The sequence below is a fragment of the Peromyscus maniculatus genome, chromosome 16 (genome assembly GCF_049852395.1).
Source record: "Peromyscus maniculatus bairdii isolate BWxNUB_F1_BW_parent chromosome 16, HU_Pman_BW_mat_3.1, whole genome shotgun sequence".
Classification (NCBI taxonomy): Eukaryota; Metazoa; Chordata; class Mammalia; order Rodentia; family Cricetidae; genus Peromyscus; species Peromyscus maniculatus.
Genome location: NC_134867.1, coordinates 64,959,283 through 64,972,545, shown reverse-complemented (window position 1 = coordinate 64,972,545; position 13,263 = coordinate 64,959,283). Strand labels below are relative to the sequence as shown.

General features: G+C 45.7%; 1 long non-coding RNA gene across 1 annotated transcript; it reads left to right on the top strand.

Moving 5' to 3' along the window:
* Positions 1-1,610: 1,610 nt before the first annotated feature.
* LOC121823041 (uncharacterized) lies at positions 1,611-11,959 on the top strand. Its single transcript, XR_006064329.2, has 3 exons — positions 1,611-2,119; positions 9,126-11,651; positions 11,768-11,959. It is a non-coding gene; the product is annotated as an uncharacterized LOC121823041 (long non-coding RNA).
* The last annotated feature ends 1,304 nt before the right edge of the window (positions 11,960-13,263 follow it).

Here is a 13,263-nt window from a genome sequence, read left to right as displayed (position 1 = left end):
GTGTGGCTCTGAAGATGACCTTAAACTCTGAATCCTCTTGCCGCGGCTCTCTAGGCACTAGGATTACAGGAAGGAACCATCATACACAACCCTGAGTCTTACAGTGAATTTTAGTTGAATGGTCACAAGAAAAGCCAAACAATTATAAGGAAAGTTGAACATCATAAAATGGAAACTTCTAAAGTTGTCCAGATCTGTCTTGAACTCCATTTGGTCTGAGTACCTACCTTGAAATGTATGAAAACACTTGATATAAGGTTTTCAGATTGACTGCTACAAGAGATTTAAGTAGGCATCGGTGGTAAAATGAATAAACGTATGCTTATTGCAGATTAGCTCAGGTTTCTGACAGGAAGAAACCAATCCTTGTTTAGATACTACATCCTTTAAAGTGACTATGTGTCATAGCAAACTGGGACCACATAGTTTCAGCAGGCAAACATGAGGCACGGTGTGGTCAAAAATACATTATTAATGAAATCTAGTACTCGGCAGCTTCCATAATTTGTGGTTGTAATTCCTATGAGAAATGTAAGATGTCATTAGCATCTTCTAAAGTATTCATCTCAACAGCTGGTTATGAGAGAATCTTGTATGATTCTAGCTGTTACCTTGAATTGGGATTCCAGAAAATAAGCTTTCAGGCTCAATGTTAAGATTTCCCCCACTAAGAGGGTGATATTTAACTCTTAATTTCCCATACAGTTGTTAAAGAAGAAAGTATACAGTTTGAATTGGAATGCTGAAGTATCAGTAAAATAAAAATGGAATTTGAGAAAAGGGCTTTAGTATAATTTAGTCTAATTTTCTCCAAGACAAATTTCCCTTCTCCCAAGCAGTTGGTCATGTAGACTGTGGGTTAATGTGTAAGCAAAGATGAACGTTCTAAACAGAGTCTACAAACCTGTGGGCTGGGTATGGCCTACATCTGAGTTTTTGTAGGTTTGGAGTGGGAGTTTGATAGGTTGGATTATCTGGTTTTTCTTTTTCTCAATACAGGGTTTCTCTATGTAACAGCTCTGGCTGTCCTGGAACTCGCTCTGAAGACTGGTCTCAAACTCACAGAGATCTGCCTGCCTCTGCTTCCTGAGTACTGGGATTAAAGGCATGTGTCATCACACCTGGCTTTTTCTTTCTTTCTTTTTAAAAAGACAGGCTGACTTTGAACTCTTGTGCCTCTTACCTTAGCCTCCCAAAGCCTAGGACTATAGGCACGCACAACCATATACAATCACATGTTTAAGTGGTTGGAAAAGTACCTTAGCCTCCCAAAGCCTAGGACTATAGGCACGCACAACCATATACAATCACAGGTTTAAGTGGTTGGAAAAGTCAAAATGAGTTGAGCTGCGGAGATGGCTCAGTGGTGAAGAGCACCTGCTGCTCTTCCAGAGAATTTGGGTCCAATTCCCAGCACCCACATGGCAGCTCACAACCAACTGTAACTCCAGTTCCAGGAGATCTGACACCCTCACACCTACATATATGTAGGTGAAACACCAATGCACATAAAGTGCAGATAAAAGAAAAAAATCAAAATGAGTTGCAACAAATTACAAAATACTAATTTTAAAAGCTAGATACAAGATACCAGCTAACAGATACTAAGTTGCAGAAAAAGCAAGAGAGAAGGAAAGGGCCCAGTTCTTGAAAATCCCTATCACTGTAGACTTGCTTTGGCAGGAAAATAAAGCAGGTATATTTTAAATATTTTTTTAGAGAATGGTGGCAATCCCAAAGAAAGAATCAGGGTGCAAAGGACACTGACATTTTAACTCAGAAAGATCAGCAGCCTTTCCCTACATGAAATTCCTCTAAAATCACTTGGAGAGTTAGTTCACAGACAGGCCTCTAGGGAAGAACTTTAATCCCTAATTAGATTGTCTGAGGAAGCAGCTCTGGGGAAGATTGTTATTTTTACTTTGCAATTATATTTTCTTAGCTGCAGATAGACAATAATTATGAATGCACCTCTGTTTTTGCAAAAGCACACAGATTAATTAATGTGCATCCTCAGCTGATCCAGACAGAGGGCTTGGAGGACAGAGCCAGAATGCTGCCACGCATGTGCCGTGTCCGTGAATACGGGAGCAGGCTTCTATTCACATACTGTCTTCAGGTGAGAAAACAGAGCCAAGGGCATTGGGGATGTGGTTGCAAGCTTGCTCCAGTCTGGACCGGCTGTACTCAGCACCTTCTGTCACACTGAGAGCTCCCTTTAGCAACCTCACAGCAATTTTTTATTTAGCCATCACAGGTTTCCTTTATTTCTTCATTCCTGAGAAGCCAACGTAGCCTATCACACGCTATGGCGGGTAATATTCTGTCCTCTGCACTCTTGCAATATTGCTTCCTAAATCATTCATTTCCCCTTAACACCACATTACTGCAAAGACTTAACTGACGCACATTTTTTTTTTTTTTTTTTTTTTTGGTTTTTCGAGACAGGGTTTCTTTATGTAGCTTTGCGCCTTTCCTGGAACTCACTTGGTAGCCCAGGCTGGCCTCGAACTCACAGAGATCTGCCTGGCTCTGCCTCCCGAGTGCTGGGATTAAAGGCGTGCGCCACCACCGCCCGGCTTTGACGCACATTTTTATGTGGATCTGTATAGAAAAGATTACACCCCGTAACTGAAGTCTTGCTCCTGTCTCTCCCACAACTTCCCCTTCATCTTCTGGCAAAGTTGAGCACTATCCTGACTTCTGACACCATGAGTTAAGTCATCTTACTTTTGAAGTTTGTGAAGATAGAATCATCTGACTTCTGTCTGTGCTCCATGTTTGGTTTCTTTCTACATGACTTGTCATACAGCACCCCATCAGAGTCTGCCGCTGTCCCATAGTTGGTGAGCCTGAGAGTTCATTCAGGTTTTCACTCTTTAGGGAAGGTGCTGGCCTGAATAGTTGCCGGTGTCCCTGTGTACAGTCTGGGTACGTACGTCGTTCGGGTCCACATGCAGGAGTTGCAGGAGCAGAAGGGTACACACGCACGTGTTTCTGAGTCCTGAATCCATTTTCCATCGGCAGCTCCTCAGGGCTGCAGCGAGAATGTCAGTCTTTAGCCATCCTGGTGGGTGTTGTTCTGAGAGTTTAGAGTCTTAATTCACATTTTCCTCATTTTTAATGAAAATATTTTCTCACAGAGTACTTGGTTTGGATACCTCCTTTTATGATGTCTTGAAGTCTCTTGGGGTGTGTGTGTGTGTGTGTACACATATGTGCACGTATATTTGAAGGCCAGAGGTCAACTTTGGTGTCATTTCTCAGGTGCCACCTACCTTGTTTTGTGAGAGATTCTCTCACTGGCTTGGAGTTTGGCACTTAGGTTAGGCTGTGTGGCCAACCTCCGGGATCCTCCTGCTTCTGCCTCCCCACTGCCGGGGTTATAAGCGGCTCTGCCTCCCCGCTGCCGGGGTTATAAGCGGCTCTGCCTCCCCCCTGCCGGGGTTATAAGCGGCTCTGCCTCCCCGCTGCCGGGGTTATAAGCGGCTCTGCCTCCCCCCTGCCGGGGTTATAAGCGGCTCTGCCTCCCCACTGCCGGGGTTATAAGCAGCTTTTACTTGGGTTCTGGGCATCAAACTCAGGTCCTCATGCTTGTGTGGCGAGCACTTTATGAACTGAGCATCTCCCGCCCACTGGGTCATCTGTCTTAATTTTCTGGAGGAGACACTAATACGTTCTGGATGTGAAGTTTTTACTCCGTCATAATCAGTCTGTTCCTTTGCATCCTGTCTTCTCACCCTTGTAGCATTGTCCTTTGTTCTTAGGTTTAAATTTGTATTTATCAGTCTTTCCCTCTATGATTATAATTCTTTTATACGCTATTTGAGAGATTTTTATCCATCTCAGAATCATACATGTTTTATTTCAATTCCTCAAGTCTTTTTGTTAGACCCTTTGCACTTAATACCAAATATTAATTTTGGGGTTCAGTTCAGGTTCTATTTTTCTAAGCAGCATTTGTTGAAAAAAGCAACCTCAGTGCTGTGTAATGTGGCATTGTTGCCTTGAGTGTCTGCATGTCTCACACTGATCCCTTTCCTTTGTGGCATTGTGGCCCTGAGTGTCTGCATGTCTCACACTTCTTTGGCCTCTTTGCTATCTACTGACAAAGCACTGTCTCAGTCATTGAAATCATACACCAACCAAGTCTTATGCCTGGTCGACTGAATTCTTCTACCTTTTTCTTCTTATGAAAGTTTGTCTTGCTGCTAAGACTCTCAGTGGCCCTTCCTGCTCCGTGTTAATTTTATAATTCTCTTGTTAGATATCTTAAGAATCCAGCTGTGGGGCCGGGCGGTGGTGGCGCACGCCTTTAATCCCAGCACTTGGGAGGCAGAGCCAGGCGGATCTCTGTGAGTTCGAGGCCAGCCTGGGCTACCAAGTGAGTTCCAGGAAAGGCGCAAAGCTACACAGAGAAACCCTGTCTCGAAAAACCAAAAAAAAAAAAAAAAAAAAAAAAAAGAATCCAGCTGTGGTTTTTGTTGGGCCCACATTGTGTTTCTAGATCACTTTGGAGAGAATTGATGTATTTATCACAATAACATTCCTAATCCATGGACTAGCCCCATTACCTTTAATAAAATTATCTTTAATTTTTCTTAATGATGCTATATAACTGGTCTAGATAAGCCTTAGGTGTATTTTTAGATTTCATCTTAAGTATTTGATACTTTCTGCTCCTGTATATTTGTATCTATTTTAATATTTTGGTTTCCAATTACTGCTAGGTCACAGAAATATAAATGATTGTTAAAATATGCACATTGTGTCTAACAATTTTGTTAAACAAAACACTTTAAAATTCTATTAATTTTTGTTTCTTATGTACAATCATGTTAATGTTAGGTCTCAAAAAACCGTAGGGACAAATGGCTGACTGGGGTGCCAGCTCTCCTCCCAGCTCTTCTGACCCTGCCCCTACCTTAAACCCCTCCCCTCCAGGGACTGGGTTTCCACTTGCCTCCTCCTCGTTTCTCTTCCCTGGGTAGCTCAGCCATTTGGATTATGTGTCCTCTTTGGTCTCCCAGCTCTCTCCTGGCCTCTTGGCTCCTGGTTCCTCTGTCTCCATCTCTTCCTCTTCCCGCCCTCTCTCTGCTCTCATGGCCTGGGTCAGTCTGGACCCTTCCAGATGTCTCTGGCTGTTTTCTCCACCATATCTACAATAAACCTTTTCCTCCACAATACCTAGGAGCTGCATGTCCTCATTCCATCCTTTTCTACTCAGTTAACTACAAGTAACGGTGGCCTAGTGACCGCTGACACGTCTTCCGCCATTACTGCCCAAGTTAGGATCCAAACAGAAAACTTCAACATCTCACTATTAATTTTTTTTCAAATACTTACTTTAAAAAATATTCTTTATCATATTCATGAAGCACCTACTACTCTGTTCCTAACTTACTAAGAGTGTTTTGAATTGCAAGTAGATTTAAATTATTTTAAATTTCTTCTCATTATTAATTATATGGCTACAATATTTCTCTTTTCATAATGTTATTTTACCACTCCCAGGAATGAGCCTATAATTTTGTGATGTTGGCATTTTCCCTACATTGTTATTATTGATTTCCTGGTATAAAGTTTGTATCCATTTGCACAAGAAGATGGGATTATTCTTTGTCTTTCTTACCATATCCCTATTAGATTTAGTGCCAAAGTTGCACTGGCTTCACAAAAAGTGTTAGGAAATGTCTCCTTATTTATTCTCTGACCTTCCCCACTTCCCTTGAACTTTTATGGACACGGTCAGGGAGGAAGAGCTTTACATATAGATATAATTGCTGTAATAGTTACAGATCTATTGAAATCCTCTATTTCTTCCATATTGGTACTTTCATTTTTCTGAGGTGATGTCCAGTTTTCCTTAATATTTCAAATCTATCAGCATGAAGATATTATTATATCTGTTTTTAAAAATTATGTCAGTGTGAGGAATCTACAGTGATGTCTCTCATTCTTGAGGTTGATCATTTTCATTTTCATTTAAATTTCATTTAAAGAGCCAACTCTTACTGGATGTCATGGCTCAGGCCGAAGGCTAGAACTTGGGAGGTGGGAGCAGAAGAAAGGAGGATTTAAGGCTGTCTCAAAACCAAAAGAACAAAAAAATAGAGTAAAACATACCTTGCTTCCTATGTGAATTAATAATATAAAACTTCCCAGCTAATCTGAGGAGCTTAGTTTGGAAATATTCATGTCTGAATTTTGTGATTTATCAAGATTCTATGTCTGTCAGAAGAAAATATTTGCAAAGCATGTGTCAAGAGAAGGGGAAGAAGTGGTGTTCCAGAGCCACAAGGCACTGTTCTGATTGTCTTGGTGTCTTCCTTGGTACACTCACAGGGTAAAATAGCCCAGTGAAAAATGATGAAGATGAACTTGAAGTAGGGACTGGGGGGGGCCATTCAACCTCTTTGTTCGTCTCCCCAATATGGTCACATAAATAAATCTATTTATGCTTCTCAAAAAAACAAAAACCGTTCAGTGTACTCTCTAAACTCTAAATAAGCAATTTTATTTAGAAAGAAAATTTTGGCCCAGTAAAGTAGTTTAGCAGGTTAAACACTTGCCCTTCAAGCCTGATGACCCGAGTTCAATCCCTGTATGGACAGAGACAACTCATTATAGAGGGTTCTCTTCTGGCCTCTACACACTCACCATAGTATGCCTACACTCACCCACAAACATCATCACACATACAGAAGTGTTTTTTTTTTTAAATGGGGAAAAGAAATTTGAGATTCACAGACCAAGCTGCCCGCAATTTGCATTCTCCTGCTTCTACCTCCTGAGTGCTGGATTAGAGGCACGTGCAGCTATGCTTGGCCCTAAGGAAACAGTGCTCAGTAAAGTGGGGAGAAAAGATCCAACCTCTGCTCTCCATGCAGCAGACATAGTAAACGTCATCGTTTGACCAGAGCGGCTTCCGGTTGTGGTTTTCATTTCTTGAAGTGGTTAGAATTATGCAAAAAAGGTGGTTGCTGTTTTCCTCCTGGCCCTGAAAAAGACACTGATCTTGAGAAGTTTTGCCCTGACTCCCACCCCTTGAAAAAAAGCCCAGATGGTATCAACGTAAACAGGTAAACGACTTGACATTGACGATAAATGTGTTTCAATTGTCGAACCCCCTTTTCCGTTTCTAGACATGAGCTGTAATCTTTAGATTTAAGTATTTCTCTTCCGAAGAAAAACGTTTCCTGGTAAGAAATCTCTGCAGAAATGCATATAAAACCTACACTGAAAAAATGTTTTTGCTGTGCGGTGGGATCACACTCCTTTAATCGCAGCACTTGGGAGGCAGAGACAGGTGGATCTCTGTGAGTTCGAGGCCAGCCTGGTGTGCAGAGGGAGATCCAGGACAGCCAGAGCAGTTACACAGAGAACCCTTGTTTTGAAAAAACAAAAAAACAAATTTTTCTAGGGCACATGGCTGCATTGGTCAAGCTTGTCTAACATTCATCAAGGCCTGAGTTTGATCACCAGTACTGCTGCATACACCAGGCACGATAGTACACATCTCAGCACTTAGGAGGTACAGACAGGAGGAGCAGACATTTAAGGTCATCCTTTACTCCCTAGCAAGGTTGAGGCTATCCTGAACTACATAAAGACCCTTGTGTCAAAAAAAAAAAAAAGTACATAAAAAGTAAAATTGAAAAGTTCAGAAACCCAACTTGTTTTTTTTTTTTTTTATTTGTAAATATAAAGTTGGTTTCACACTTTACAAGTCCATAGCATCCAAATCGAAGGGTCACGCACTAAGTGTTGTACGTGTCAGGGTCCACGCAGGTGGCGGTCCCTGCTTGGCCTGGTACTCCAAACCGGAGGAACACACCAGATGCCTGGTACTCACTGCCTTGCTGCCTGGCTTACTCTCTTTCCCTTGCTAAAGATACTTATTATTATGTGGACAAGTCTGAGTGTGGGTATGTGCCTGCCTCGGAAGCACCGGGTTCCCTTGGGATTGTGAGCTGCCTGTGTCCTGCTGGGAACGAAAGTGGCCTCCTCTGGAAGCACGGTATGCACTCTTACCCACGGAGCCATCCCTGGGGCCTCTGACTTGCTTTCTCATTCTGCTCAGGAAAAAAGGTGCAGCATCATAATTGTGCCAGCCTGTGAAGCCCTGTTAAAGCAGTTGATGGGAATAGGCCTGTCCCTGAAAATGTCTCTGTCTTTAGGGTGTTGGAAAGGTGAATTTGGGGTGTGGTGAGGTGTGTCTTTCATCTACTGATCGATTAGTCCCGTCTGGTGCTATTCTGTTGTGTGATTCGGAGGGCTGAGTTCTAGAGTCAGACCCCTGTAGAGGTGAGCTCCGATTCTTCATTTTAGGAGATGCGCTGACTGTTAGCAGGCTGATTACCCTTTGAACTATTTACCATCTCTACTAAGTGAGATGATACTCGTCCCTGCCGGGAGAACATTTCCCCATTTACCGACAGCTTTGTCGTGGGCCACCTTTCTAACCCTGGTGGGAGGGTGGGACAGGACTCCCAGGAGGGAACAGGTCGGATTTGAATGACACAGCTATAACACAAACTCACCACGTCTGCGATAGCCCCCTCTGACATTCTGTGTCACCCTCAAGGGGCTTGTCCGGGAAGGGAAGCTGGTGCCAACACACAGTGAAAACTGCAGACCGATGGGCGCAAGGGAGCCTTTGCTTCTGAGTCAGGAAGCGCAAGTCCTTTGCCAAAAGCACAACACCAGGGCAGGGTGGCACGGCTGGAAGCTTGCCAGCTTTCAGGATGACTGTGAGAATGGCGTGGCGCTCTGGGAACACACACACACACACACACACACACACACACACACACACACCTGGTGCGTGTTTATCCACACTTCACTGACCTTCTTTCAGGTTTCAGTTAGGAAGTGTAATCATTAACAGATCTCAATACTTTACCGTGGGGAGATCTACATGACAGACCGAGAGGTGAAAGTTGATGCCCTCTCCCGCCTTTTCCAGATCCTTCCAAACAATGGATTCCAGCCTCCAGTGTGTACTAAAAATGTCACCAATTCCATACATACCTGGTACAGCACAATGTGTCTTTACAAGCAAATGGGTACGACCATTTGTCCAGTGGCTCTGTCTCAACCTGACTTCTTGCTGTGTTTTTCAGGGGATAGGAGAGTGGATGATGAATAGAAAATGTGAAGAAAGAGGAACACTCATTCTTACTGGGAAAAGTCGGCTGCGCACTTGCTAAGCCACGGAGCTGTGGGATGTGCTGATGATCTTGCAGACTTTTCCAATGGTGAAGTCTGCTTATGGATCTCTCTGCACTGGAGTGTTGAAGAAAGGACTGCCCATATTCTACTCCCTGCCTCACCTCCTGGGCATCGGCCAGCGCGCGCATCATGTGCCAACATGGCAGTGATCGTACACGGCAAACCAACCACCGGACAAGTTTATCATGTTTAAAAATCACAGCAGAATTTCTTGTAAAAGTTTCACAGGCAGAGTGAAACAGCATTTCTTTGTCAAACCATTTCATTAGAATTTCTGCCTAAAGAAAGCATCCAGATTGGCCCTGTGTGCTGCTTCCTTTAGCTGGAAAAGCCTCTATAAAGTATTTCTGGGGACTGATCCTTCAGGTACCACCCCCAGGAGGCGTATCCTTGCCCGTGACCCTTAGTTTTCAGGAGGCAGTTTTGAGCTTGCTCTTTAGTGTAGAGAACATTCCCCATTTCGATCACTCACCCCCCATGCCTTCTGACATTTGTGATGCATATGTGTTACCATTGGATAGTCACTAGCAGTCACTAGGGATGGGAGGCTCAAAGCATCCATCACACGTGACAGAATGCATTCCCCCAGCCACACCACACAAGTGCCTGACGGGCAGCTGCACAGAAGTGTGAATGTCACTTTCTGATGACTTCAGCTTCCCGGTGCAGGAAGCTGGGAAAGCAGACAGTCCTGCTGCTGGCACATTCCTTCGGTGTGACTCTTTCCCAACACGGAGGCCATATCTTCATCTGTAAACAGAGGCCGTAACACCTACCTCTGGCACTGTGAGAACCACACTGACGCCTCATAAAGGCAGCCCTGGCTTGTGGGAAGCTTCTTCCTAGCCTTCTCTCTGTCCACACACACCTTCACCACACAGGGAAGTGTTGGCTGCAGCCAGGGCTGTGACAAAGGGCAGGCGGGGGATACGCCCGTTCATGGGGCGTGTTTCCTCACTCTTTCCGACGTTTCTTGCACCAAGCACTCGGTCAGTGTTGGGAGCGTCCCACTTGGGGCAGCTCTTGCAATTGCCGGGTGCCATACAGATGATGCCCGTAAATTCGGCAGAGGAACAATCCACGTGGAAACCAGTAAGAAACAGGCACCTAATACCTCTTGCCACGCTCTGCATTTCCTTCTTACTCTCCTGGTGGTGAGCACTGTTGTGACACTGATTTTTTAATAACAAAACACAAGGCTCGCCACTGAGAACCAGGAAGGGTCTAAGAGGGGGCAGGAAGCAAGTGGGACCCCTATAACTACCAGTCCCCTCCCCCCCAACTTGACTAGGGACACTGTACTTGACAAGCTGCGTACAAAGTGCCACAGCGCAAGAGCTAAGGAGGAGCTCACCGAGACAGGTTCTGAGGACAAAGGAAGGAGGAAGACTGCACGTTCCAGTAATTCCAGCAAGGCTTGCCTCATCCTCCTTGGTCCTGCCCCACCTGCCCCGGGCCCAGCATGGCTGGTCTCTGTTCTGTTGGAGCTGAGCGGCTGGGAGCACAGGCTAGCGATGAAGGGCAGCCTGGGAAAGGCAAGGCCTTCCCTCTGCTTGCTCCTCACCACACCAGGTCAGGCAGTAGCTGTGTTCTTTCCTGGCCCCAGCCTTGTCACGTGACCCTCAGAGCCAACTGGGCCCTACGTTCTGTACCTCTGACCCCCTCCCTGTGAAAGCCTCCAGCTTCCCACGCCAGCTAATTCTCGCTGTAAAAGCCTATTTGCTTTACTGAAACTTAATTCGCAAAGCATGATAGTGGTGATTTCTGGAGCATGGGGGTTGAAATAGCCGTCAGGATGATCCATTTTAGAACATTCGAATCTCAAAAAGAGACCTGGTGCCCATTCAAGGTCCTTTAACATTTCCCCCAGTGCCTCCGGCCTTCGGGAACCACCTACCTGACTTCTGTGCCCATGGAGCTGCCTGTTCTTGAGACTTCAGATGAAGGGTCAGATGACATTCTCCACCCTTCTGAGTTCCCTTAATCTTGTCCACACCTGTGTAAACAATCCCTCCACAGAACTCCCTCAGTTAACCCTTTAGTGGGCACGTTGTCTTCCTGGGACCCTTAGCTGAGACTTGTTTACCAGGAGGAGGGAGGAAGAGAAACAGGGAACCAAGAGCAGGAAGGGCATCCCCAGCCGCGGTCACCGGCCACCGTCACCGGCCACCGGGTGGGAAGAGTGCAATCAACGCGACGAGAAACAGAATTTGGGCGCTGTGAAAGCTGAGGGACCAGAGCGGCCCTTTGAGGTTAACTGTGAGCAGGGCCCTGGGGAGAGCGTCCAGCAGCACCGAGGTGCGGAAGGCCAACAACATGGTGTGTCTAAGCACCTCTTCCTTGCTTCCATCTTAGAACTAAGCCCCAGAAACAGACCCCGCAAGTACCCCAGCCCTTCGTTTGCACTCTTGGACATGGTAAGGACTTTCTAGTGGATTCCACATCCCTGCCTGCTTTGGATCTCTTCCCTACAGGCCACTTTATTGGTTCCTCCAGAACATTCCAGAACCTTTATTCTTCCTGTTTCTTTCAGGGCATCTAATCCTGAGAACCACCATGTCCAGCACAATGGGAGGCCATCTTTAATGGACAGAAAGGAAGAAGACCAGAGACGACAGTCAGGTGGATGGTGGCAGGACGTCCTCAAGGGCCAGGTGTGTAGACACACCGTGACTTGCCGTGCGCTAAGGGAAGACTGCAGATGACTTTGAGGGAGTGTCAGCGTGAGAGGGCAGGTGAGAAGGGACACTCAAGCAAGGGGGTGACAAAGAGTCACAGGATTTTGGAGGACGTGTAGAAAGAACAGTTTCTGGAACTTGAGAAGGGGAGTTCCAGGTGTAGAGATTTGGAAAGACAGAGACACAGGTGTTCTCTGGGCTCACCCACTGGGAGGGTATGAGGAAGTTCTGCAAGGACATCTCTCTCTGAAGGTGGTCTTGGAAGACCGCATATCTCTCTCTGTCTCTCTGTCTCTCTGTCTCTGTCTCTGTCTCTCTCTCTCTCTCTCTCTCTCTGTGTGTGTGTGTGTGTGTGTGTGTGTGTGTGTGTGTGTGTGTGTGTGTGATTTCAGCCTTATTAAAGCAGGGCTAGGCAGTGGGTAAGTAATGAGGAAGGGAACTGTGACTTCTCCGTGGAGAAGTGCGGTAGTGAAGGGGGGGGGGCGAAGGAGGGATGTGGAATGGAGAAAACGGAAGTCAAGAATGGAGGAGAAAGAGGGCACCCGCTGGAGGAGAGCAAAGGGCTGGGAACAGGACCAGCAGAAATGTAGCCTTGGTTCCACTTGTCACTAAACAATATAGCTATTTTGTGGGTAAAGGTACCTAATCTTAATGGGTTTGCCTTTGGTTTTCCACTGTGCGCTGGTAGGCCTGAGGAGCAGTGAGACAGCACGGGACCCTGGGTCAACACGATGGGATATCCTCGGCCTCTCAGAAGTCTTCAGACTCCTCCGCTCTGCTCTTTGTCCGCATGACCTCACTTCCTGTGCTTTCTGGCAAATGTGCTTCCTGTTTGGGAATGAAAGCATTCCAGGGGAGGCAGCTACCTGCCTTCCTCTTGCTTCCTGGTTCCTGCAGGATAGCAAGGGTGCTCAGTGTGAGACCTTAGCTGGGTTCTGGTAGAACAGGGACCTGGAAACCGGGAAAGCCTGCCTGCAGTCACCTGCTGCATCTGGAAACCGGGAAAGCCTGCCTGCGGTCAGTCACCTGCTGCATCTTGAGTCACCAAGAAGAGGAGAACCCTCATCCCAACCATTGAAAAAAAAGCCCATTATTAACTTCAGCCACACCCCTCACAAACAGGTTTGCACGCTGGCCGTTTAGACAAGCGAAGGGCAAACATTAAATAATTGCAGTCCACAGCACACACAGCCAGTAAAACAGCGTGTCACAGAGGGTGGCTTTCACAGCCCTAAGTACAGGTTGGGCTTCTGCCTGTTTCATTTTGAGATAAATGTGGGTTTTTAGGGGAAAAAAAATCACAGCCTATGGAAATTTCATTAACTGTCAGAAACCTGTCTGTCTTTCTTAA